This window comes from Scyliorhinus canicula, chromosome 4, assembly GCF_902713615.1.
Source record: "Scyliorhinus canicula chromosome 4, sScyCan1.1, whole genome shotgun sequence".
NCBI classification, from domain to species: Eukaryota; Metazoa; Chordata; class Chondrichthyes; order Carcharhiniformes; family Scyliorhinidae; genus Scyliorhinus; species Scyliorhinus canicula.
Genome location: NC_052149.1, coordinates 75,167,105 through 75,193,142, shown reverse-complemented (window position 1 = coordinate 75,193,142; position 26,038 = coordinate 75,167,105). Strand labels below are relative to the sequence as shown.

At 45.2% G+C, this 26,038-nt stretch overlaps 1 protein-coding gene across 1 annotated transcript in view; it reads left to right on the top strand.

Moving 5' to 3' along the window:
• Positions 1 to 26,038, top strand: part of cachd1 (cache domain containing 1) — a 191,806-nt gene that overhangs the window by 57,074 nt on the left and 108,694 nt on the right. The gene's annotated exons all lie outside the window — the stretch shown is intronic.

Sequence of the window (26,038 nt, the reverse complement as noted above, 5' to 3'; positions counted from 1 at the left end):
TCCCTCATAAGGCCAGCCAATGCCTTCGCGGCCCATCCCCCCAAAACTGGGTCAGCGAGCACGGCTGGAACCTGTCCACCTTCAGTTCTAGCGCTATGTTACAATCCCCACCTACTATCAGCTCATGAGTATCCAGATCCTTCACAAATCTTCACACTCTTCACAAATCCTGCATTATTGCAATCGGGGCCATATATGGTTGCCAGCGCCACCATCCTCCCCAACGCACCGGTCACTATCACGTACCTGACCCCCTGAACAGCCACCACCGTCTCCATCTGAAACCTCGCCCTTTTGCCCACCAATATTGCCAGCCCCGAGCCCTACTGCCAAACCCCAAATGAAGCACCTGACTCACCCAAGCCTCACCTGATCCTTCACCCAGAAATGGGTCTCCTGCAGCATCACCACATGAGTCTTTAAACCCCACCCCACACACACAGACACACACACAAATCCCTGGCCCCTACTATCCGCTATCACCATTACCCTGGACCCTGCCCATCCGGCCAGGCCCACTGCATCATTTTGCTACTGTCAATCAACCCCCCCCCCTTCCCCTCATCCACTTCCTCTTACAAACACTTCACTTGGTATGAATCCCCCCCCCTCCCCCCACCCCACCCCACCACCACCACATTCCCTTCTCCCAAGTACATCGAAACTTGCTCAAACAGGCTTCACGAATGCAACCATTCCCTCCGTCATACTCCCGTTCAACCTACTAGTGCGATAGCCCCACCATTCAAGAAACAAAACCCCAATCAAATATAAAACCCATCATAAGAAAAACATCATCCCCGCCCCCACCAACCAAGTCCAAATCCCAACTCTCACCTCCACCCCAATCCTTCAGCCTTAATGAGCGCCTCCACCATCTCAAAATAAAAATCCATCGAATTGTGCATCACTCTCAGTTCCGCAGGATAGACCACTCCAAATCTCACTCCGCTGCCATACAATGCTGCCTTCATCCGTATAAAGACCGCCCTCCATCTCGCCAACTCCGCTGTCAGGTCTTGGTATATGCTTAAACTAACGCCTTTCCACCTCCTCTCTCATCTCTGCTTCGCCCAGCTCAAGACCTTCTCCTTCACCTGGAACCTGTAAAAGCAGACTATAACCGTCCTTGGTGGCTCATTCGTTTAGGCATAGGCTTGAGCGACCGATGTGCCCTGTCCAATTCGTAGCAGGAGGGTTGTCCCCCTCCCCATCATCTCTGCAAGCGTCTTTGCAGTGTACTTGGTTGGCTTCGGCCCTCCACCCCTCAGACAGGCCCATGATTCTCAGATTTCTCCTCCTCGACCTGTTCTCCAAGTTGTCCACCTTGGCTCGGAGCACTTTGTTGGCTTCCGTCACCCTCCACAGCTCCTTGCTCATCAAGGTGAACTACTGGTCGCTGTGTAGGGGGGGCTGTGTAGCGACAGCCCCCCCCCAAACTTCTGTCCTCGCTCCCGCACCTCGACCGATGTCTTCATCGCAGGGGCAGCAGGGTAGCATGGTGGTTAGCATAAATGCTTCACAGCTCCAGGGTCCCAGGTTCGATTCCCGGCTGGGTCACTGTCTGTGTGGAGTCTGCACGTCCTCCCCCTGTGTGCGTGGGTTTCCTCCGGGTGCTCCGGTTTCCTCCCACAGTCCAAAGATGTGCGGGTTAGGTGGATTGGCCATGCTAAATTGCCCGTAGTGTCCTAATAAAAGTAAGGTTAAGGGGGGGGTTGTTGGGTTACAGGTATAGGGTGGATACGTGGGTTTGAGTAGGGTGATCATGGCTCGGCACAACATTGAGGGCTGAAGGGCCTGTTCTGTGCTGTACTGTTCTATGTTCTATGTTCTATTGCTGCTTTACCAGGGCAATCGTCTCATCCACCCACTCTTTCATATCATCTCCCTCTGAAACACCTCCATATGCTGGGCAAACAGCCTCTTGAACTCCCCCGACATCACTGAGGGGAGAGGCCCCACCCGACGACACAGCTCCCATCATCTTCTTCCTGCAGGACTCTCAGCCTCACTCGACGGCGGACTTTCGCTCGCACCCTTCTTTCCAGCACCCTTCTGGACCTTCGACATTTCACGTCTCCCTTATAACATCCCACACCAACTCATTCCCATCTACCCCGTTGAAACCGGACATAAAAGTCCAAAAACCAGAGACTCTAGCAAGAGCCACCTAACGTGCGACTCCACCTACATGTTGCACCTAAGTCAGGTGATGATTTAACCTGAGGGTCACCACACCTCGGGAGAGGGACAAGATTGAGAAGGTGGGGCCTTTGTGTATGACTGCAGCTGGTACAGGAATTGAAGCCCCACTGTTGCCATCTCTCTGCATCACAAATGAGCCGTCCAGCCAACTGAGCTAATCGTCTTGAGGGACAGAAAATTGCAAAGATTCATCACACTCGAGGGAAAAAAATTCCTCCTCATCTCAGTCCCAAATGGCCTAACCGTTATTTTTTAGACTGTCCCTGGTCCCAGACTCCCCAGCCTGGGGAAACATGCTTTGTGCCCTGTTGAGTCCTGTAAGAAATTTGTATGCTGCAATGAGATCACCTCTTAATCTTGTAAACCCTTGAGAATACAGGCCCAGACTCCTCAATCTCTTCTTGTACGACAATCCTGCTCTCCCAGAAATCAGTCTGGTGAACCATCATTACACTCCCTCTGTATTGGCAAGTATTTGCTTCCATGTGTAAGGAGACCAAACTGTATACAGTACTCCTGGTGCAGTCTCGCCAGGGTTTTATACAATTGCAGCAAGACTTTACTTGTCCTCAAATCCTCTTGCAGTAAAGGCCAACTCACCAGTTGCCTTTGTTTAGTTTCTCTGCCATTTCTTTATTCCCCAATACAAATTCTCCTGTTTCTGCCTCTGCCTATATATGGCCCACTATTGTCTTTGATCATCTTGTCCTTCTTACATACCTATAAAAACTTGAACAGTCCCTTTTATGTTGCCCACCAGTTTGTTTTCATTTTCTATTCTCCTTTACTTTATCAGTTTATTGGTCGTCTTTGCTGAATTCTAAAACCCTCCCAATCTTCAAGTTTTCTTCTTTTTTTGGCAACTTCATTAACATTTATTTGATCCAATAACTCCCTTGTTCGTCACAGTTGGATCCCTTTTCCTGTTGTGCTTTTGTGCCTCATAATGTATATTTGTTATAAAGCATATATTAATCAGTTAAATACTGGTCATTGCAGCCATATCTTTTCATTTAGTTTCCCCCATCTATAACAGACAATTTGTAGTTTCTTTTTTTTAAAAACGCATTTTATTCAAACTTGTATCAAGTTTGTAGGTTACAGCAAATAAATACCCCGGTAAAGATTCTTCCCAACAATCAACTATACAGTTTGTACATATTTTTCTCCTTTTTCAACCCCACCCCTTGCGACGAACAGCTCCTCAAACACAGTCACAAACATCCCCCACCTTTTCTCAAACTCCCCTGCTGAGCCCCTTAACTCATACTTTATCTTCTCTAACCGCAGGAAGTCGTACAGGTCACCCAGCCATGCTGCTACCCCCGGTGGCGATGCCGACCGCCACACCAGCAAAATTTGTCGCCCTGCAATCAGAGAGGCGAAGGCCAAAGCACAGCCTTCCTCCTCTCCATGAGCTCTGGCTTCTCTGAAACCCCAAATATCGCCACCAAAGGGTCCGGGTCCACCTCCTCCTCCACTGTCCTGGCTAAGACCGCAAATGCTCCCGCCCAGAATCTTCCCAATTTTTCACAACCCCAAAACATGTGCGCGTGATTCGCTGGCCCCCGGCCACACCTCTCACACCCATCAGCTACCCCCTGAAAGAACCCCCTCATTCTTGCCCGAGTCATGTGCACCCTGTGCACCAACTTAAACTGTATCAGGCTCATCCTTGCACAAGAGGAGGTCCTGTTTACCCTTCGCAGGCCTCAGTCCATACTCCCCAATTGATCTCCATTCCCAACTCCGCTTCCCATTTCTCCTTGATCTTCACCACCTGCTCGCCACCCTGCTCCCCAGGGTGTATATATCCCCAATTCTTCCCTCCCCTTCCACATCCAGAAGCAGCAGTCGCTCCAGCAGGGTGTATCCCAGAAATCTCCCAAGATTCTCGCACAGCGGCGTTAGCACCAACATCCCTTCCACACTATAATGCCTTCTCAGCTGATTCCATATCTTCACCGTGGACTCCACCACTGGGCTCCCTGAATACCTACTCGGAGCCATTGGCAATGCTGCCGTCACCATAGCCCTCAAACTAGACCCCTTACAAGATTCCTCCTCCATCCTAACCCACTCAACCCCTTCTCCTTCCCACCACTGCTGTAACTTGTCCACATTTGCCACCCCAATAATAATGAAGCAAGTTCGGCAACGTCAACCTCTGCAGCAGGGTCCTCCGCACCCTCGGACCTTCCCCGCCCATACAAAGTCAGAGATGATTGTGTCCACTTTCCGATAAAAGGCCTTTGGTATAAAGATCGGGGGAGAGCCTGAAAGATAAACAAGAACCTCGGCAGAATATTCATTATCACCACATGGACCCTCCCCGTCAGCGTTAACTGCAGTGTATCCCACCTCTTAAGATCCTCCCTGGCCTCCTCAACCAGCTATGTTAAGTTCCACTTATGGAGCCCCGTCCATTCCCTCGGTACCTGAACCCCCAAGTACCTAAACCTATCCCATACTACCGTAAACGGCATTCCCTCTAAATTAGCCCGCTGTGCCAGCTCATTCACCGGGAATACCTCGCTATTCCCTACATTCAGCTTGTATCCCGAGAACCCTCCAAACCTCCCCAACAGGCCCATAATCCTTCCCATACTCTCCAACGGATCTGAAACATACAGCAAGAGGTCATCGGCATAGAGCGACACCCGATGCTCCCTCTGGCCCCTCATTATCCCCTGCCACTCTGCCGACCCCCTGAGACAATTTGTAGTTTCTCTGTAGATTTAAGACCATAGTTCTGGATTGAACTACACCACTTTTAAACTTAATGTAATGTAATCCTATTATGGTCATGCTTCCCTAAAGGCTCAAAATTATTAATTAGCCCTTTTTCTGCACAATACTATATTGGGCGGCACAGTGGCTAGCATTGTTGCCTCACCGTGCCAGGAACCCGAGTTCAATTCCAATCTTGGGTGACTGCCTGTGTTCAGTGTGCACATTCTCCCTGTGTCTGCGTGGGTTTCCTCTTGGAGCTCCGGTTCCCCCTCTCAGTCCAAAGATGTGCAGGTTAGGTAGATTAGCCATTCTAACTTGTCCTTTAGTGTTCAAAGATTAGGTGGGCATATGGGGTTACAGGAATAAGGCGGTAGAGTGGGCCGTGGGGTTGGTAGAGACTTGATGGCCAAATGGCCGCCTCCTGCACTGTAGGGATTCTTTAATTGTCAGTCTAAAATAGCATGTTGTTTAATTGGTTCTTCAGCATTCTGTTCTAGAAAACCTTCTCAAATATGTTTGTGACGTGCTCAATAGGTTTACCCCATCTGTCGACTTTGTTACATGTGCCTCTGAATACCTGATTTATACTCTCCTGTACACAACCACTACTGTTTGTTCATCCACAAATAACTCCTACCAATGTTTGCTGCCCCTTGCTATTTCTTAATTCCACCCTAATTGATCTATGGATCTAAGGTCCTCTCTCACAAATGTTCTTATCTCATCCTTTATTAATAGTGCTACCCACCTCCTTTTCCTTTTTCTCTATCTTTCCTAAGTACGAAAGCCTTGACTATTCAGTTTGCAGCCCTGGTCACCATGGAGCTATGTCTCCATAATGGCAATTAGATCAAATCTGTTCACTTCTATTTGTGCTGTCAATTTATCTAACTTGTTGCGATTGTGATATGCAGTCACATAAGAGTGCCTTTAATTTTGTCTGTCTTTTTTCCCCGTTTTTTAAAATTCAGAGTACCCAATTCTTTTTTTTTCCCAAATAAGGGGGAAATGTATCATGGCCAATTCATCTACCCTGTACATCTTTGGGTTGTGGGGGTGAGACCCACGCAGACACGAGAGAATGTGCAAACTCCACACTGACATTGGGCTGGGACAGAACCCGGATCCTTAGCGCTGGGAGGCAGCAATACTAACTACTGCATCATCGTGCCGCCTAATTTTGCCTTTCTAACGTGTTTCAACATTTTGGATGTGATTTGACACGAGCTACAGAGGCAAGCTTTACTCCCTTCATTACAACAGTAACTGCACTTCAAAGTACTGCATTGGTTGTGAAGTGCTTTTAGTGGTCATAGAGTCATTGAATTCGCAGTGCAGAAGGAGGCCATTTGGCCCATCGAGTCTGCACCTGCTCTTGGAAAGAGTACCCTACTTAAACCCACGCCTCCACCCTATCCCCGTAACCCAATAAGCCCACTTAACCTTTTTTGGACACTAAGGGCAATTTAGCATGGCCAATCCACCTAACCAGCACATCTTTGGACTGTGGGAGAAAACCGGAGCACCCGGGGAGAACGCAGACACGGGGAGCACGTGCAGACTCTTCACAGACAGTGACCCAAGCCGGGAATTGAACCCAGGACCCTGGAGCTGTGAAGCAACACTGTGCTACCGTGCTGCCCATCTTGAAATGCATTCTATAAATGCAAGTCTTAAAGGGTATTAAATATGATTTTTTGCCTCCACGTTTCACCAAGGAAGAGGCAGATAACATACTATCTATCAAGGGAACTTGAGGACGCTGTAGAGTTGAATTGAAATAGTATTCATTTTACCATCAGCATAGCTGCCAAACAGCTCTGCAAACATGAAGAGTGAATAAAAAAATTATTGAGGGCTATATAAAGGTGCACCTGAGAGCCTTAAACTAATAAGAGAGTGAACTGCAGGAACTGTAGTGCCGATCATCCATTCCTGAATACAGAAGAGATGCTCAAGGGCTGGAGGCAGATAGATATTCCATAGAATCCATAGAACAGCACAGAACAGGCCCTTCGGCCCTCGATGTTGTGCCGAGCAATGATCACTCTACTTAAACCCACATAACCCGTATACCCGTAACCCAACAATCCCCCCATTAACCTTACACTACGGGCAATTTAGCATGGCCAATCCACCTAACCCGCACATCTTTGGACTGTGGGAGGAAACCGGAGCACCCGGAGGAAACCCACGCACACACGGGGAGGACGTGCAGACTCCACACAGACAGTGACCCAGCCGGGAATCGAACCTGGGACCCTGGAGCTGTGAAGCATTGATGCTAACCACCATGCTACCGTGAGGCCCCTCATACACCCATTTAGGTAGCAAAAATGACCCAGGCAAATACAGATCTATTAGTTTGATGTATATTGTGGGTAAAGTTATAAAAATTCTTATAAGATATCATGGCACATGTGGATAGCAACAAAGTTTTATATTGGCTAGCTTTCAGTGATTTATAAAGGGGTGGTCTTGTCATTCTAATTTGCTGGTTTTCTTCGGAGGTGTGACAAAGTAACTTGAAGTCAGTGGATTTGGCATACTTGGATTTCAGGAAGGACATTGTACAGTTTGTTTTGAAATTCTGGAACTGAAAAAGGAAGTAGGAATGGTGGAATTATTTTGCAATGGATTGACCAGGCTGTAAAGGGTAATGGTACTGAGGTTGTCATCAGCCAGGAAGAAGGTTAGAAGGAAGAAGTGGGGCTCCACAGGGATTTGTTTTGTGACCTCTTTAGCTAACTATCTTTATAAAGGTATTTGGAGTGAGGAATCACAGGTGCAATGGTTACATTTGCAAATGGCACAAGGCTTGTGAAGATGGTCGACTCCAAAACTTAACAGAAACAGCTCGAGAGAATCCGAATATACTTTGGAATTGAACTGACCGCTAACAGATGAGATTTGTTGTAGAGGAATGCAAATAAAGGTGATTGAAAATGAAATTTCTATGGATCCTGATTGGCAATAAGTGAGATTAGTTTTGTATTGAAACAGATGGCTCAGTACCTGTTAGATGATTCATTTCCCCATCCAACCAAGCTCAGTTGGTACGTGGCATTTTCATTTTCATTGCTTTGGTGTCATAGAATTTACAGTAAATTGGTGTATTCTGACTCTGCTGTTGGAATCAGAATCATGGAACTTACAATGCAGAAGGAGGCCATTCGGCCCATCGAGTCTGTACCGGACCTTGGAAAGCACTCCCCACTTAAGCCCACTCCTCTAACCTGACGCATTAACCCTACTGAATTTTTTGGATACTGACGGGCAATTTAGCATGGCCAGTCCACCTAACCTGAACATCTTTGGACTGTGGGAGGAAACTGAAGCACCCGGTCGAAACCTATGCAGACATGGGGCGAAACTGCAAACTCCTCCCAGACAGTCGCCCGAGGCTGGAATTTAACCCGGGTCGCTGGAGCTGTGAGGCAGCGGTGCTAACCACTATGCCACTGCGCCACCACATTCAGAGTCTTTGAGTACTGTTTTGAATAGCCATGCCCCACTGCAAGATGTGTCATTCCATTGGAAACCGTCTCTTTTTAAAAAATATTTTTATTGAAAATTTTCATTTATAAACATCCCGTAAAATGAATATCACATAGTACAATATCATACAAATAGAAAGAAAAGAAGTGCCCAACCAAACTTATAAATCTCACTCAGAGAAAAATTGCATAACTGCAAGTAGTGTAACAAGTGCACCCCTGACAATTGAAATTTCACTGAAAGCTCCTCCCAACTATCAAACTGTCCCTCCATGAACAGATCCCCACAATACAGAAGGCCACTTCCTTCCCATGACTTATACTTCGCATCCAGACCCAACAGCACAAACAAATGGTTGCTGCAGATAGGAGCCAACACTGACATGGCGCCCAGCTTGTAATACTGCTTAAATGGGCAGCATGGTGGCGTAGTGGTTAGCACTTCTGCCTACAGCACTGAGGACCTGGGTTCGACCCCGGCTCCGGATCACTGTCCGTGTGGAGTTTGTACATTCTCCCCATGTCTGCGTGGGTTTCACCCCCACAACCCAAAAATGTGCAGATTAGGTGGATTGGCCACACTAAATTGCCCCTTAATTGGAAAAAATAATTGGGTAATCTAAATTTTAAAAGAAATTATAATGCTGCCTGAACTGATTTTATATTCTTAAAGTCGATATCACCACCGGGTTCGAGGAATACCTTGCTGGGGAGAACGGGAACAAAGCCCCTAAGCTGAGCCCCTTCACGAACTCTGTCCCCACATAGAACCTGACTTTCCCCAAACCACCCCAACAACATCTCAATATTGGCCACCCAGTAGTAAGCGAGCAAATTTGGTAACACCAGGCCCCCTGACTGCTGGTCCCCATGAACGATTATCCTTCAAATTCTTGGTGACTTACCAGCCCAAATAAAAGTGGTGGTTGACTTGTTAACCGTGGCAAAGAAACGCTTAGCATAGAAAATAGGAAGACTTTGAAACAAAATAAAAAGCTTGGAAGAATGTTCATCTCAATGAAATGAAAATGAAATGAAATGAAAATCGTTTATTGTCACAAGTAGGCTTCAAATGAAGTTACTGTGAAAAGCCCCTAGTCGCCACATTCCGGCACCTGCTCGGGGAGGCTGGTACGGGAATTGAACCCGTGCTGCTGGCCTGCCATGGTCTGCTTTAAAAGTCAGCTATTTAGCCCTGTGCTAAACCAGCCCCTTGACAGTCTGGACTCTGCCCATCATGGACTTCTGTAAGTTGTACTTCACCCTTAACCCATGAATCATGGGCCGCTCGGATGGATACCCAGATACTGGTAGCTACCTCTGGCAAGGTGGAAAGGCAATACCCATAGAATGACTCCCCTCCCCGGAAGACTAGAATACCTTCTCTAAGACATTTGGCAATATCACTAATTGTAGAAGCTGAAAATGAAAGTTTGATAGGTGATGTTGGGTTACAGTATTCTTTGTGTACTTGTGACTCTGTCCAATGAGTAGGAAAATAAACAAATGTGGATTCCTGACAAATAGTTGCACCTGTTTGAACAAATTACTTCCCAAGATACAGCAGGAACATTTCAAAATGCTCAAAAGCAAGTTGATGAAAAATGTATTCTAATTTCAAACTGAGCATTGTCGATACTGTATATGTCAGTAGTTGCTTTAACTTTAACGATTGAATGCACCAAGCTGATGTTGTTTCGCCCTTGCTATTTGAAATATTGGTGTGATATCCTTCTCTACAATGCGATCTCTTTTTGACCTGCCTACTTGCACACCTCCTCCATGAATCTGCCTGCTAAGGAATCCATTGTTTCTCTTGTTCACTCCTCTTGCACTTTTTCATTCTCTGAGCCCCACTTTCTCTTGTTTTTACGTGATTTCCCTAATTTCTATCTTGCACAGCCCCATTGTCTTGCAAATCCACTCTGTTTTCCCTTTTAATCTAGCTCTTATTCATTCACCCCATCTTTGCTCGCTGACCTCCCTTGCTTGATATTATCCTTTCCCCATTTTCACATTATTTCCCCTCTTGCTGCTCTACCCCAACCTGCCCAAATGTTTCAGTCCTTGCTTGAGAAGGACACTTGCTTGTGTCCTGTGCTCCTTTCAGGTGCAACTATTCTTTACCCCTTCCAATTATCTTCCACTCCCACTTCCCCTGTGTTCTCTTTCTTTCACTTAGCCCTATGAACAGCTCCCCTCACTGGGGTTGCCTTCATCTGCCCATTGCTCCACCTTGCTGGTGCTGCCGTTACCGACCCACAACCCATTATGCTGGGGCTGCTGTGAGCTGCCCACTCTTCTTCTATCCTCCCTCCTCTCTCTCTCCCCCCCCCCAACTCCGCTGCCTTGTTAGGGCCACTTTCATTCCCCACTGTCCTTCCCAACCCCATCAAATCATTTGGGGGCAGAAGAGTATTTACATGCAGTAATTAACTGAATCACCTTTTATTTAATGAGCAATTTTTAACTAGCGCTTATGCAGTAGAAACCTATCCCAAGATGAATTGCCTAGCTTCCAAGTACCAATTGGGAAGGCTCAGCTTTGTTGGCCGCTTGGATGATGTGTGTAATAGCGTTTGGTGAATATGTAACTCCCTTTCAGGAAAGATGAGAATTCTTTGGAGGGTGAACAAAGTTTTCTTTTGTGGATTCAGACTATGACTCTCCTTGACTTCCGTCGCATTCTCCTGGCTACCTACAAAATGATTTTCGTTTGGTTTGACATCTGGAACTAATTTTGCTGTCTGTAGTGTGTCCGACAATTATCAGCTCTTCCAAGTTCTTTCACAGACTTGTCACATGCTTTGGAGTTCATAACTGTCTAAAGTTTCAAAGATCTGCCGTGAGACTTCATACTTTTTTAATATAAACTTACTGTGATGTAATTATTTTTACAACATTTCTGAAGTCTTGTGTAAGGCATGAGGATTTTCCGAAATTTTTTTTTTTCCCTCCACAATAAAATTCAAATAGGAATGCTTGGTTTTCTTTGCCCCACCCGCTGTATGTTTTTATTGAAGGATATTAAATAAACTACAAAAGTGTGTATCTATAACGTGTGACCTATCAGCTGCGTTGCACATGAATGGGAGCGTGACAAGGCCGGCAGATGCTGGGAGAGGCCTCCAGCGGGCTTCCTGACTGCCAGTCGCCTTGCGAGATCTACCCAGATCTCTCATAATGGGCGGGACCAAGCCTTGCATGCCAAAGTAGGTTTAAAACACGCTTAGGCATGCTGACCCAGGATCTATTGGGCTCCTGGCATCTACTGGCTTCCCCAGGGAGACCACAGCCGCTGCCATTTAGTACTTACCCATATAAACATGCACCAGGTGGAACGGCACCCGGGGGATCTCCCAGGCCATTGGAGGGCCCGGGTGGTCACGGACGGAGCAGGGTGGCCCACTGGCTCTCCCCCTTGAACATGGCCAGGCTGGCATGCTGTCACTGTCACCCTGACACTGCCAGGGGGACAATGCCAGGGTGGCATTGCCAAGGGTCAGGGCCTGAGCAGGCATTATGCCCATGAAAGGAGGGTGGAAGGGGTATAAAGGGTAGGTGGGTGCAGGGTGGGCATGAAGGGGTCTCTGGAAGGTTGAGGGGGGTGAAGAGTGATCGTCCTGGAAGGTTGAGAGGGGTGGGGGTGTGAAAAGGGGGGGGGGTTCCTCAGCGATCCCATAGCGGGATGTCATCACTTTTGGGGGATGTGGGGTGACATTATCCATGGGTGGGGGTAGTGGGGCCCCACTTGGATATCAGGGAACTATTTCAGAATGGTGGTCCGATCTCGGAAGTGCCGATCTGGCCAGCACGTTCAGCTCCCAAGTGGTGAAAACAATTGTAAGTGTGGACTTGACGGCTGGATTCTTCCACCCTGCTCGCTGCAAGCTGGCCTCAGGTGGAACACAGACCATGTAATAGCCCATTGACCTTGGGCAGGAGTTTTGTGTCGCCGGGCGGGCATGGCCGGAGAATCCCGCCCTAAGTGTGGTAAGATTGCGTTGGGGAACTCCGGCAGAGCCAGGCAGAAACTCCCAACAAAACCTGCCAAAAATGACACTTGCCAACTTTTCCATTAGATCAAGCCCATGATGTTTACATGTGTAATTATAAAAATATAAGATGTCTGAATAAAATACAGTGTAGATTGCATGCTATAAAAGTGTTTGTGTGGCTAGAAATAAAATACATGACCAGCATCAGGCAAACTATAAATACAAATATCATGTATATTTGTGCACACTGTACATTTAAAACACTTTCGATACATTTTGGCAGCAACCTCTATTCTTGGGGTAAGGGAATTCTTCAGTCTGGGCTCACAGTCAGGTATTGAATGACATGCCAGAATGGGATATTTAGAGTGAGTGCTTGTGCTGAGCTGTAATTTGTGGTGGCAAACCACATGCCTGCTGCTCTGTACTAATTGGGATTGCAGTTGGCTTATTCGAGCGATGCTTATTGGGGAAAAAAGTTCTGTACTCTGCGGGGGTGTGGGGGAAGAGAGAGGGAGAGAGAAAACGTATGAGAGAGGGAGCCCGAATTCCTGTGCAGTATGGGGAGAGCCAAACTTTTCATGGAGTGCAAAGATTGAGCAGGGGGTTGCTTGCACCTGTCACAGAGCTGCGATGCAAAATGTGCTTAGTGCAGTTCACTTACTTGAGAACATAGAACATACAGTGCAGAAGGCGGCCATTCGGCCCATCTTGTGTGCACCAACCCACTTAAGCCCTCACTTCCACCCTATGCCCGTAACCCAATAACCCCATCTAATCTTTTTGGTCACTAAGGGCAATTTATCATGGCCAATCCACCTAACCTACATGTCTTTGGACTGTGGGAGGAAACCAGAGCACCCGGAGGAAACCCACGCAGACACGAGGGGAGCATGCAGACTCCACACAGACAGTGACCCAGCAGGGAATTGAACCTGGGACGTTGGCGCTGTGAAGCCACAGTGCTAGCCACTTGTGATCTTGGTCTTGTTTATAATTATTGTGAGGATTTGTGTATGTAATGTTTCCAAATGTGCATAACTCCCCAAAGCCTGTCCACCATCCACAAGTCGGGAGTGTTATGGAATACTGCCCACTTGCCTGGATGAATGTAGCTCCCAACAAATAAGCTTAACACCATGCAGGACAATGTAGCCTGCTTGATTGCTCCATCCACCATTTCCAATATTCACACCCTCCGACACCAATGGCAGCAGTCAGTGTATACCATATACAAAGTGCATTCCTCAAGTCATTAAGCCTCCTTCAACAACACCTTCCAAACCTGTGACCACTACCACCCAAAAGATGATGGGAACGCAACTACCTGCTTGTTCCCCTCCAAACCTCACACCCTCTTGACACATCTTGGAACAATGACGTTCCTTTGTGGTCACCGGATCAAAATGCTGGAACTCCCTTCCTAACAGCACTGTGGGTATACTTACACCACATAGACTGCAGTGATTCACCACCACCAACTCACGGGCAATTAGGATTGGGCAACAAATGCTGGCCTAGCCAGTAATGCCTACATTCTGTGAAAGAATAAATTAAAAATAAAATACGAGTTGTTAAAATTTTCTTATATAGTTAATTAGCAAAAGTTGCAACAATTTGAATAGCAGTGTAAAGCCACTTAGAGCATAGAGGCATCTCCCAGTAGGATCAGTGAAGGAACTGGAAGATGAACTTGGATGACTATACTATCATTGGAATGATGCAATAGTTTCACAAACCAACAATGTCATATGGATGTAGGAATGTATAATAAAGAATTTGATGCAGTGATGATAATAAGGTCTGTGGATAGAAAAAGGCTCCTTGCATAAGCATTATAATATGTTATAGATATAAACCAGAACATGTCCTGTGGTGAGTAAAAGGCTAGTGTTCCAAAGATTGCTTACTCAGCTAAACAATTAACCATCAGAGTCGTGCCAGTGTTGTTAAAACAGTCGTTCAGGGAGTTTCATCAATGTCAAATAGAGTATCAAGTGGGCAACATGCTGTCACAGGTCCAGCACCCTATATCCGGCATCCAAAATTCCGGAAGGACCCGAAAACCGGGTCCTGCCTGGAAACTACAATTTCCCATAAGGCATTTCCCACCATCATATCAGTGTCACAGTGCAATGACACTCTGCTCTTTGGGTCCAGGATTAACAGAAGAACCTTTCCCTAAAGTGCCCCTTAACCTTTCCTTTCTTCGTTCCTGCTGGGTCTAGCATGGCAGAGAAATCAGCCTGGATTTGAGTTATCCTGTTTTCCCCTTCCACCACCCCAGGACCCAAAATCCCGAAAATCACCTACGGAGCACACTTCTGGTCCCAAGCTTCCTGGATATGTGGTCTGGTACAGTATATAATTTTACAACTGTGTCAATTTCCTATCTTAATAAAACACATCTTGCTTCCAGTTGTGATGATTTTGTTAAACATAGCTGTGAACTTTTTTCTATTTTCCTACTTTTTATTTTATAATTGAAACCACTTACTCAAGCCAGTCACCACCATAATTACACTCTCCTAGAGGTTTTGCCCCCTTTGGTTTTTTATGCCTCCCCTCTCTGGCTGTTGTGGAGCAAAATCATACAAAATTTTACTGTAACTTTTGTAAAAATGTTATGAGTGCACAGCTTTGTTCAGTTATTCCCCTGTTCGCTAACATACCGCCTCAAGTATGCACTTATGTGCAGCGCTCCAGGAGATTGCCTGTTGATGTGTTAAGATCAGTATGTGGGTATTATATTCAATGGGAAATCCTGCTGTTGCAATTATCATGTGAAAACATTTACAGATAGAGGTTATTCTTTACCTGTCACAATTCCCTAAGACCAGTAAGTGGCGCTGTATTAGGATTTCCCGCACTAATGTTTCCTGGATCACAAACATTTGAAAAAAATGCTTTGAAGTTGAGAGTAGAAAATCTGGAAGTATATGTAATCTGAGATTAAATACAAAGTACTGTGGATGCTAGAAATCTGAAATAAAAACAGAAAATGCAAAATAAACACAGCAGGTCTGGTAGCATCTGTGGAGAGAGAAACCGAGTTAACGTTTTGAATCTGTAATGACTCTCTTACAGAATGACCTACAATTTTTAGCTGAGCATTTATTGCCCATTCATAATTGCCCTGTTGAAGGTGGTGGTGAACTGCTGCAGTGGCTGTGGGTACACTCTCAGCTGCTGGGAAGGGAGTTCTAGGATTTTGACGCACTAACAGAGAAGGAACATAGTTCCAAGTCAGAATGGTGTGTGGCTTGGAGGGCGAACTTGCATGTTGTAGTTCCCGTGCATCTGCTGCCCTTAGCCCTTCTAGGAGGTAGAGATTGTGGATGTAGAAGGTGCTATCGAATGATACTTGGTGAGTTGCTGCAGTGCAACTCATGGATGGTATACACTGCTGCCAACGTGGAGGGGGTGAATGTTCAAGATGGTAGATGGGGTGCCAATTCAGCAGGTTGCTTTTGGCCTGAATGGTGCTGAACGCTGCTTCATTCAGGCAAATGGAGACTATTCCATCGCACTCCTGACTTGTGCCTTGTTGATGATGGACACAGGCTTTTGGAGTTTCTGAGGTGAGTTACCCACTGCAGATTTCCTAGCCTCTGTACTTATGTGGCTAGTCCAATTTCTGTTCAACGGTAACCCTCCAGGATGTTGACAGTGGGGAATTCAGAGATATTAATGCCATTGAATATGAAGTGTTGAGGATTGGATTCTCTCCTGTTGGAGATGGTCATCACCTGTTGTCTGTCCTGTTTTCAGATGCTTTTTGTATAGCAGGTCACTTTCTCGAAAAAGCAGTTATGTGGCCTTGTACATGGACTGTTGCTCAAACGAGAGAGAAATTCAGTCCAGGCCAAATATATTAAAACCGCATGAAAAGTGAGTCTGCCTAATGTTGGCTTTTAGAAAATAGGATGGAAATATGATATCAAGTGCAGTCTGAGGCAACTATTTCCTTTAGCCTCTAAAAATCCATCTGATGATTTGGGTTCCTGTCCCTTCTAATTTATTGCAGCACTACCTTTGACAACAAAATATATATGTAACGTAAAGGAATATTCTAGACCAGGGGTGTGCAAACTACGGCCCGCGGGCCGCATGCGGCCCGCCAAAGGTCTTTATGCGGCCCACCAAGTCATTTAAAAAAAAATTTAAAAAACAAAATATTTTTTTTTTAATTTTTAAATTTTTTTTTAAGGTTAATGGGGGGGGGCTGTTGGGTTACTTACTGGTACAGGGTCGATATGTTGACTTGAGTAGGGTGATCATTGCTCGGCACAACGTCGAGGGCCGATATGTTCTCTATGAGGCGCCCAGAATCATAATCGGGTGAAGTAATTATTTTACTTAATATACTATGCGACCCTTTAAAATTGTGAATTTCTGAATGTGGCCCTTGCACGGAAAAGTTTGCCCACCCCTGTTCTAGACTCTCCAAAGCTGTATTTTGAGAAAATTTTTCAGTACTTTATGCTTTGCTCTAATGCTGGGTAACATTTCAATCTGTGATGATTAGGAAGAATCAGCACTAATTTATGAAAGGGAATTTGTGTTTGACTAATCTATTAGAATTTGTTTGAGATTTTCACTAAAAGGATAGGGGACCAGTGGATGATAGAGAATGGGGACCAGTGGATGTAGTGCAATTCATGGATGGTATACACTGCTGCCAGATTTTCAAAAAGCATTCTGTATGATGCCCATAAGAGGTTATTGCACAAAATTAGGACTCCTAAGATTGGGGTAATATATTAGCAGGAATTAATGGACAGAATACAGAGGGTAGAAATAAACAGGTAATTTGTATTGGCAGGTTGTCTGTCAATAGTGTGACCTGCAAGGGTCAGTGCTTGGGCCATAGCTATTTACAACCTGCATCAATAACTCCGATAAGAGAACGGAGTGTAATGTATCTATGTTTTCTGACAATATAAAGTTAGGTGGGATAAATTAGCAGTGAGGAGATTGCAAAGAGCCTGCAAAAAGACATAGACAGATTAAGTGAGTGGACAACGTGGTTGAAATACAATGTGGGAAATGTGTAGTTATCCACCTCGGAAGGAAAACTAGAAAAGCAAAAGTATTTTATAAATGATGAGAGGTATGCAGGCATGAAAAGCAAGTGGTATTTTGGCCTTTCTAAGTTGTACTTTATTACAATGGGATTAGAGTATAAGAGTGAAGAAGCCTTACAGCAATTGAAAAAGACCTTGGTGTGACATCTTACCTGGAGTACTGTGTGCAGTTTTGGTTTCCTTGTCCAAGCAAGGATATGCTCACCTTAGATGTTGTGCAACAAAGGTTCAGGCAACTGATTCCTGAGATGTCGTATTCCTTCTATGGGGCTAGATTGAGTAGCTGAGGCATGTATTCCCTAGGGTTTCGAAGCATGAGAGGTGATTGAATTCAAACAAAGTGTTTAAGGGGCTTGTTAATGTACATGCTGGGAGGATGTTTCCCCTGTCTAAGAAATCTGGAACACTACACAAGGGGTTTGCCAATATAGACTTGAGATGAGAAGAAATGTGTTCATACAAAATGGATCTTTGGAGTTTTGGGTATTAATGGATAGTGCTGGAAGGTGGAGTAGAGATTGAAGGTCAGCCATAATATTATTCAATGGTTACGCAGGCTTAAGGGGTCAAATATGTCTACTGCTGTTTCCATTCATTTGCTTTCATGTCCCTCTGGAATCTAAAAATCAGAGTACCCCACACTTTTCTAAAAACTGGATCCAAAACAAAATGGAGCACTTTGGTTACATGCTCTCCTACCATTATCGAGTCAGTAACCTCCTCAAACATCTTCTATCACACAGATCACTGGCTCCCTTGGAACAGCAATCCCAACCATCTCATTATTTATTCCCAACCATTTAATTTATTTCGCTCTAGATGTTGCCCTTGACCTTCCTCACTATTTTTTCCTCTGATCCAATTGCTGCAACATCATTCTGGAAGGCTATGGAAACCCAAATCATCATAGCTTTCTTGAGCAGTGTTACTTCCATCGTCAATGTAAACAATACCAACCTCAAAGACTTAATTTATATCATACTTAAGAGTGATACTACAAATCCAGCTGCTCTGTCTCTATCTCCCATTCTGCCCATTCCCTGTTCCTGAACTGTTCTCTGTCTCCTAATTGTCAAAACTTGCATTACATTACAGTTTCTTTCTTCAATTTCTCTTCTCATCCGGCTTCTTCCTCCCAATGGCTGATCATTCAACGGCTGATCATTCAACGGCTGATCATTCAGCTACTCCTCCTGGCCTCCATACTTGCCCGTGTTATTTTGGCTTCTTTTGCTCTGACACTCACGGCTCCATTTCAAAACCATTATCATTAATTTTGTTGTGGAAGAGTCAAAATGTTTCCTTCAGTTTAGCCTTAAGAGGAACAAAGCAATTTTTTTTCCCGCTGCATGATAAATTCTTCTTATTTCACTCTTCCAGGCACTTACTGAGGCTGAAATAGGCAATGCTAAACATGTACATCCTGTTTGACCAAGAACTGATCTTCAAGCCTCACATTCTATTTATCACGCTTGTTGACTTCCACTTCTGCAACACTGCATGACTCCAATTATATATTGCCACCATCAAAACTTTTATCTATGCTTTTGTCAGATGTACACAATCCTCCTTATATCTTCAATCATGCACCCTCTATAATTCACAACTTGCCTGAAATTCAGCCACACATATCCTGATCTACAATCAGTTCCACTTGGATCACTCCAGATCTGCAATAGCTTCTTGTTGTCTAACATGAATTGGGAATCCTCGTTATCTTCTACAAATCTCTCCATGATTATGTATTGTGCTATCTTCGTAATCGTCTTCACTCTTGTGCTCTTTTGCACTCTTCACTCCTCTGGATGTTTTGTGTCTATTCCTCTGCAACATTGGTGGTATTATAGCATTATCCTCTGGTTCCAGTGCCAACATAAGATCATAAGAAGTAGGAGCAGGAGTAAGCTACTTGGCCCATCAAGCCTGCTCTGTCATTCCACATGACCATGCCCGCTCTGATTGTGGCCATAATTTTACTTTCCTACCCATCCCCAAACCCTTAACTCTCTTGTCAAATAAAAATCTGTATATCTCAACCTAGAATATATTCAATGATCCAACTTGATGGGGAAGAGAATTCCAAAATCTAACACCCTCGGAGAAGAAATTCCCTCTTGTCTCCATCTTAAATGGGAGACACCTCATTTTTAAGTTGTGTCGTCTAGTTCTAGATATCCCCATGAGGGGGAACATCCTCTCAGCATCTACCCTGATAAGCCCCCTCAGAATGTTTCAATAAGATCATCTTTCATTCTTCTAAACCCCTATGAGTATAGGCCCACCTGGTCAACTTTGCCCAAAAGAAATCCCTTCATCCCAGGAGTGAGTTGATTGAACCTTGCTTGCATTGCTAATGAAATTATATCACTTTGTAAGTAAGGTGATATAAACTGTACACATCTGGCGCGATTTTCCTACCTCAGTGCGCCCGACGCTGATCCAGTTGCGCTGGGAGCAAAGCAGCAGAGGCCCAAAATGCTTTTTGCACCAGGTGCCGAGCCGATCGCGGGTCACGCGACTCGCTACACCCAGTAGTGTGATCCCATTAGGCTCATCTAAATATGCACAGTTCATTTGAGGCCGCGGTCTCCCGGCTCCCGGTAGTCATTGGCCACAGCAGCGAGGCTTCACTCGGGTGCACATTTACTGGTCTCTACAAGTGGAGACATGCGGGGGGGCTCGGAGGCCATTGCACCCCCCTCCCCCCGGGTGGTCAGGAACTCCCTGGCAGTGCCAACCTGGCACCCTGCTAGTGCTAAACTGGCACTGAAGGGGTGCCAGGCTCGTACTGGCAAGGGATGGGGCCCGAGGGGGCCATGCCCATGAGAGGGGGGGAATGAAATGGGTTATGAAGGGTGGGGGTAAAAGGGGGGTTATGAAGGGTGGCAAGGGCCCCCAGTGGCCCCATAGCGTGGTATGCTCACTTGGGTGGGGAATGATGCCCACAAGGATGGATGGGTGTGGGGCTGAGTCACCCTCGTGCCACACATTCAACCCTATTCTGAATTGCTTGTTTCTCTTGTAGTAATCCAGATATGCTTCGGAACATCTTTGTGTTTCTGTTTTTTAGTGTAGTCTTTAGTTGCTCAAATTCCCTCAGCAGGATCTCATTCTTAGTCCTTCCTGTGTCATTTATACTTGTGTGGACCACAGGAACTAGATACCTCCCATGCCACTTCAGGTTCCTCTTCAGGCCCAAGGAGATGTCTTTAACCTGGCACTGAGCAGACAACACAGCCTTCGGGACTTGCACTTTTAGGTACATAGATTAGTATCTATCCCCCTAACTATACTGTCCCCTACTACAAATATATTGTTTTTTGTTCCCTTCACTTGAATGTCCCACAGTGCTGTGGTCAGATTGCTCAGATTCCTTGCAGTCCCTCCTCTCATTCACGCAGGTGACAAGAACCTCTAACCTGTTGGGCAAATGCAATGGCTGAGGTCCCTCCTTTGCCCCTCCCTGTTGCATCGCAAAGTCTGAAACTCAGACTCCAGCTCATCAACGTGGAGCCAAAGTTCCTTGCTGCAGACACTTAACATGTAATGCACCTTGTTTACATTACTGTGTGGGTTTAATGGAATCAGAACAATCTAACACAAAACGCATGTTGATTTAAATTTATGGATTGTTGCCTGGGATTTCTGGATGGTATATCTTTTAGTGGTTGAGTAAGATGCTTATAAGTTGGGGAATGGACAACCTCATAACAGAGCTGTACAGGGCCTGAATTGCTCAAGTAGCTGGCAGCCAGAAGGAATGGTAGTTTACTTTTCTAGTTAGTACATATTACCACCTCTGGAGAGGTTGTGATCAGCACCTCATGGTTACTGGGCAGGAAATAATATTCCACATCATCTACTTTCCCATGCTACTTCTCGAGTTAGGGTTACTGTCGACTCAACATTCTAACAATGGACGTCTTCTCCCTGGGAATTATCATCAAATTGGAATTCCTGAGTTGGGCAATTGAAATGGGTGGATGCTTCACCAGGAGCAGTGCAGCTGGAACATTCATGAGGTAATCCTGTCCGATTAGCTGAAGAGGAAAAGGGAAATGCTGGAAATATTCAGGCCGGGCAGCATCAGTGGAGGTAGAAGCAGAGCTAATGTTTCAGGCCAGAGGCCTGTCATCAGATTCTGATGAAAGAAACGTTTCAACTGGCCTTTTGCAATCTAGTGAGCTCCATTCTAGTCTTGGAAATATTGGATGGCTACTGCATCCAGCTGCATAATGCATTTAGGGGAACTAGAGTTGGAACTGCTAGAGATCCTGGCCCAAGGAAATCACCGTACCACAGAAATTGGGTACAGACTGAGCGTAACCAGTTGCAGTTTCAACCTTCAACCCTGATAACTCCACCTGCTGGATAGAATTCCCAAGTTGTTCCAATCATTCAGGAAAATTAGGGCGAGTGCCTGCGAAGATATTGGGTTGGGAATTTTTCAGGATCTGTGTATGTGGATTGGAGGTGGGGTAGCTGGGAAAATGGGGAAAGCCACGACAGGATGGTTTCCTTGTTGCAGTCCTCCCTCTGGGGTGAGCTAACCTGCACATCTTTGGACTATGGAAGGAACCCAGAGTACCTGGAGGAAACCCATGCAGACACTGGAAGAACTGCAAACTCCACACACAGACACCCAAGGCAAACTCCACACAGACACCCAAGGCAGTGATAACCACTGTGCTGCCCCTATAATGTGGGAGAAAATGTAGCTTCTCCCATGTAAAATTTAGACTCCTTTTTTTTTCATTGAAGGAGGTGTATGTAACATTTTGACTGCTCTGCAGTTGCATTAAGGGAACAGTAGTCTTTAATCTTGAACATACAAAGCTATTAAAGCTGAATGTTTTACTGGGTTACTTAATGGAGCATTTGCCTTAAATCAATTTTATTTTTATAAATTTGATTTGCAAACCACATTTGAAAACTAGTACTTCAGAAAGAAAATGAGTGTAGAATTTTACAGAAAAGAATCATTTAGTACATCCTACATGCGACAGCTTTCTGAAGGGCCAACCGCATGGTCCGATTTCACTGACCTTTCCCATATCCTTTCAAATTTTTCCTTTTTAACTCTTTGCTTACTGGAAGCTTTCATAACATTTCTGAGGGCATTCCATGTCCTCGCAACCCTGAGTTTCCCCTCAGTCTTTTGGTGGCAATCTTCAACTTATGCTCTTTAATTACCCACCACTGACAAGTGAAAGACGATTTGCCCTGTTTAATGTTTTAAAAACCCATTGAAATTTGCAAGAGTACTTTGTAACCTTCTCTAACGAAAAGAGCTCAAGTTTCACTTGCATCTCACCATAAGTTGTCTCTCATTCCCGAGAACAAAAGAGGATAGCACATTCTAATTGTCACCTAAATGATTTATGTAAATTCGGAAACCGAGGCAAAAGGTTTAAGCAGGATGCAACAAGAATTACTGGAAGAGGGAGAAAAGATGATATATATCGAGGAATAATGGTTATACTGTACCAAGCTTGATCTTTAAAGGCCCGTTTAGGAGGAAGGGATGACAGATGATAGTTAAACTTGATTCATTAAGTTCATAATGGGATAGTGAAGCTGTAATACACCATAATATCAGAAAGCAGCAGAGAATTGCTCTTTTGAATATTATGGTCAGGAGCAGAAGCTGTGATCCTCCCCAACAAAACCACACCGACACTACCTTGGTCAAAACTGGGGTCAAACAAGGCTGTGTCATTGCATCAACCGTCTTAGAACATAGAACAGCACAGAACAGGCCCTTCGGCCCTCGATGTTGTGCCGAGCCAATGATCACCCTACTCAAACGCACGTATCCACCCTATACCCGTAACCCAACACCCCCCCCCCCCTTACTTTTTAGGACACTACGGGCAATTTAGCATGGCCAATCCACCTAACCCGCACATCTTTGGACTGTGGGAGGAAACCGGAGCACCCGGAGGAAACCCACGCACACACGGGGAGGACGTGCAGACTCCACAGACAGTGACCCAGCCGGGAATCGAACCTGGGACCCTGGAGCTGTGAAGCATTTATGCTAACCACCATGCTACCGTGCTGCCCATGTTCCTTGCTGCAATACGGCATCTCATCCAGCAATCTACCCACAAATATGGAAAACATTTACAGAACAGATGGGAAGCTAAAATCGAAGTCACTCCAACTTCAGTCATTGAGCTCTAGCATGCAGATGACGCCTGTGTGTGCTCACTGAGAAATAGAGCTCCAGGTCATTGTCGATTCCTCCTTTGATGCTTATGAGAAAATCGGCCTTTTCACTAAACGCCCAGAAAACTAAGGTCCTCTTGCAACCTTCTCCCGCAGCAGAACACTTGCCCATGTTGATTAAGACCATCGACGAGATCTTGGAAAATGTGGACTATTTTCCATATCTTGGGAGCCTCTTCTCAATGAATGTAGACATTTATCATCAGCTCCAATGTTCCAGTTCAGTCCTTGGCTGACTGAGGAAAAAGTATCGAGGATCAGGATCTCAAACCCAAGACTAAGGTCATGGTTTACCAGGCAGCAGCGATCCCCATTCTTGTATATGCTTTGGATACTGAGTAGAAGAGACTTGAGTAGACTGGGACTACACTCATTGGAGATCTTACAGAAACATATAAAATTATGAAGCAAATAGATTAGAATCAGGGAGGTTGTTTCCACTGGACGGTGAAACAAGAACTAGGGGGCGTAGCCTCAAAATAAGGGGGAGCAGGTTTGGGACTGAGTTGAGGAGGAACTTGTTTACCTTAAGGGTTGTGAATCTGCGAAATTCCCTGCAGAGGGAAGCAGGGAATTGTTACCTCGTTAAATATTTCTGGGCAAAGATCAATAGATTTTTCAACAGTAGAGAATTAATGGTTGTGGTGAGCAGGTGGGTAAGTGAACTTGAGTCCACAAAAAGATAAGCCATGACCTTATTGAATGGCAGATCAGGCTTGAGGGGCCAATGGCCTACTCCTACTCTTACTCCTTCTGTTAATGTACATGGAGAACATGTAGCAGGTTCCCCAAAGCAAAAAGAAGTAAAGGTAGTGTCCTCTCCCAAACAAACATAGCTAACATTGAGGTGCTAATCACTTAAAATCAGTTCTGCTAAGGAAGCCATGTCATTTGCTTGCCTGACACCAGACTCCTGAAGCAACTGCTGTATTTGGAACTCGGTTGCAGCAGGGGACTCCCAGTAGGATAGTGGAAAAGCTTTATGGATGTCCTCAAAGCACCCCTGAATAGGTTAAGCATTGTGTATTGGACCTATCAGACATGTCAAAACTCATCAAACCAGAGTGGAAACAAGTCATCCTAAATCCCGAAAGACTGCCGAAGAAGAAAAACTAGACAGCCTAACTCTTTTAGGAAGAAGTCTTACAACACCAGGTTAAAGTCCAACAGGTTTGTTTTGAATCACTAGCTCTTGGAACGCAGCTCCGTCCTCGGGTGAATGAAGAGGTGGGTTCCTCTCACCTCTGTCAAGGGCAGTGTCAGGTGGATGTACCTTTAAGAAATGGGTGTTTATCAAATAGCTGCAGTGATGTCACTGTGTGGGTGGAGCTCGGCTGTCTGTCTTTCACATTTGTTTTGAGCTGGTAGCTGCAATATATTTTTGGTTTGGTTTTCAGAGGTGGAGAGCTGTATTCAAAGCAAGCAGCTGTATCATGATCTCTTTCTACAAGCTAAAGAATGCTGACAGATCATTGATGATTTCAAAGTAATACCTGTTTCTGTAGAGCATTTAAACTTGCTGTCTTTATTTTAAAAAGGATTTGACTTGTGGATGTTGTTTGGGAAGTTATTTAGGGTTACCTATAGAATATTGTATTTGGGAAAGTATCAGTGCTTGTAGTTGATAAGATGTTTACTGTGTGTTTATAAAATGTTAACTGGATTCATAGAATAAACATTGTTTTGTTTTATACTTTAGCACTCTGTTGCACCACACCTGTAAAGTGGGCCCTTGTGCTCCCCATAACCAAAATCTATTCAAAGTTATGGGTCAGGTGAACTCTATGCTATACTTTGGAGTTCTCTAAACCCTGGCCCATAATAGCAGTCAAGGGTATTCCGCCTCTGATCTTCGGGTAAGCGTTCTCCAAGGCGGTCTTTAGGACGCGACAGTGAAGAATCGCCGAGCAGAAACTGATAGCCACGTTCTGTACACATGAGTACGGCCTCAACCGGGACCTTGGATTCATGTCGCATTACATTTACCCCCTACCATCTGGCCTGGGCTTGCAAAATCCTACCAACTGTCCTGGTTGGAGACAATTCACACCTCTTTGACCTGGGATTACCCCTCTCTCCAGTCGCTCCGCCTGGACCTGTAAACATTTAATTACCTGCAAAGACTCTCATTCAAAGTATCATCTTGCATCATTGACTGTCTATATATATGTTTCTGGAACTCACCTCCTTATTCACCTGAGGACGGAGCTGTGCTCCGAAAGCTAGTGATTCCAAACAAACCTGTTGGACTTTAACCTGCTGTTGTAAGACTTCTTTCAAAATTTTT